The sequence below is a fragment of the Pagrus pagrus genome, assembly GCF_965226575.1.
Source record: "Pagrus pagrus genome assembly, chromosome: 1".
Lineage (NCBI taxonomy): Eukaryota > Metazoa > Chordata > Actinopteri > Spariformes > Sparidae > Pagrus > Pagrus pagrus.
The window spans coordinates 24,424,556-24,427,052 of record NC_140185.1 but is presented as its reverse complement, the minus strand read 5'-3'; positions in this window follow the sequence as shown (position 1 = coordinate 24,427,052).

Sequence of the window (2,497 nt, the reverse complement as noted above, 5' to 3'; positions counted from 1 at the left end):
AGCTGTAGCGGGCATTATCTAGTTGGCTCAGTTAGCCGTGCAGCTAGCGGCCTTGACCGGGAGCTGGACAGGCTGTGGCTAGCTGGTTAGCATGCTAACTTCAGTAGATTTCTCTGCAACACAACACATTTAATTTATTTGAATTTTGCTGGTAATTTTATTTGATTGTTTTCAACTAAAATATTGCATATTGCACCTTTAAAGTAAATTAGAATAAATTAGAAAAAAACCTGGTAATTTCATATATTTGAATAAATATGCCAAAAAATGTATGTGCAACTAGATTTCAATATTACATTTTACATTTGAGACCAAGCGCAGCCTTGCTAGTTCTCTTGCTTGAAGTAACATAAAGGTTCATGGCTGCACTTCTAACTTGAGAGTGCGTGTTCGTAGTCTGCACTGACATTCCCTGTTGTGTTAACAGAGTGCAGCAATAAGGAGATCAGTTTTTCATCTTCTCGGTGGAAAGGCTGCAGATACCAACTGGGAAGGGAATTGTGGGAAAATGTACCCTGATAATTCAACAGCTGATTGCCAAAGAAAGGCTCCAGTGCAACGTCTTTACATCTGTTCACCTCATGTTCCTGTTGTTTTAGCCCCTCTCAACGGGCACATATATTAAGTCCTCACCTCTCTCTTTTAATATACCAAAGATGCTCACCTCTCTCTTATAATATATCAAAGATGGGATTCGATGAATTTAACCGTGTGTCCTGTTTGTTCAGGAGTGAATCATAATGTAAGCGAACAGTCATGTGGAGGAGCCTTATGAATGATCCTGAATGATCTTTTTTTAACAACATATAGATGAGAAGTGATTATTTGCCTTTAAACCGATGTAATCTGTTTGTAATTTAAACAATTCAAATGTTGCACTCAATGTTCATGTTACCTGTTCTCTTCGCTGCACATTATTTTACAGTATTTGTTTACTCAGTGGATCTAACAATGGCTAAATTTACATAAAGACACCTGTGCAGTTAAGTAACCAGGCTTTAGGCCATGTGAGTAAATGTTAGAAGTTGTTATTAAGTAACTTCTGGCCTTGGAAGTTGCTCGGCCCACCCCCTCGCCTCTGCTGGTCCTGACCCTCCGCAACACGTCAGTCGTTCTAATGACCTGTCTGCTACATACTGAAGAACCAACCAAACTATGTTAAGGAAACCCATGCTTATGAAAGTATCTTGTATGCTGCATGGCGTTGAATTTGTTTCTTGTGGATTTCCTCATTAGATTAGATTGTTTGTTGCTCTTCACAACTTTTCGTATTGTACATGCATTCAGTTTGTATGATATCTACACTGTGTGTCCTGTCATGTTCACATTGCATGTGGGCAATATGAGCTGACTTTCATGTCAGGAGGTGCAGGGGATGCTGGTGGTGTGACAACTGGTGAGATGGCTGTGAAGCCAGAGACCAGTGTTCATGGGCAGATGGCATTCCAACATTTGTAAGAGTGAAACCATTGGACACTTATAACAAAATGTAGGAACATTTTCCAGCTGTATTTTTTTGTGACAGAACCAGCTAAACCAGAACATGTACTTTTCCTAACCCTAACCAAGTGGTTTCTGAGTCTAATGGCGATATGTAGGAATTTTAGATGATGGTGATGATTTAGACATAGAGAAGTTAACTATAAATTATAAACAGAATGTGGATAAACGGCAGTTTTGACATAATGTATTGTGTCTCAGAGATATCTATTGATGTTAGCATGCTAACCAGCTCACCGTGCCAGTCCAAGTAGATAGCTTCGGTGCAAGCGGTGTAAACACCAATACTCCCCTGGTCCTCGGGCTTCCAGTCTGAACTGCTAGCTACACAGCTAACTGAGCCAACAAGCTAAGAGCAGCTACATTTAGCAGCAGTTAGCAGTTGCTCTGGTGGTATACTAACCCCTATTTGTTTGGAGTATGAATTTGATTGGTGATCACTTCTTACATATTGCACCTTTAACATATCTGTGGTTTGCAGAAATGCACATTGCCAACATTATTCTGGTGAAAGGGTTGAGCTAAGTGAGTGATCATTTTATTTCCACCACGTTTTCAAAATATCATCCCTAAAAAAGGCGGCTCAGTCGATGGAGCTGACAGCACTAAGGAGCCCTTAAACCCAACCGGAAAAATCTGAATTTATAACTACTTTTCTATTTAAATATGATTTTCATTACCATGTTCAGTAATTAAAGAAGTGTTGCACACATAGTTCAATGACATCATCTCTTTGGGCCAGTTTGCTTCCTATTGAGATGCATCAATACAAGATTTTCAGTTACAACTAAAGACATACTTGATGTGTTCTGACCCGGGTCTGTGTGGTTCAGCAGCAGTACTGTTTTTATCTCCTGACTGATTAATGCAGCATGTGCACATAAGATCTCAGTCCTGAATTAAACTGTGAAATGTGTGACCTCTCGAGCAGATGGAGAATAACAGAGTGAACACGCAGGAAAAAACATGTTTTTCAGTAAAAAAAAGTCTTTACTGA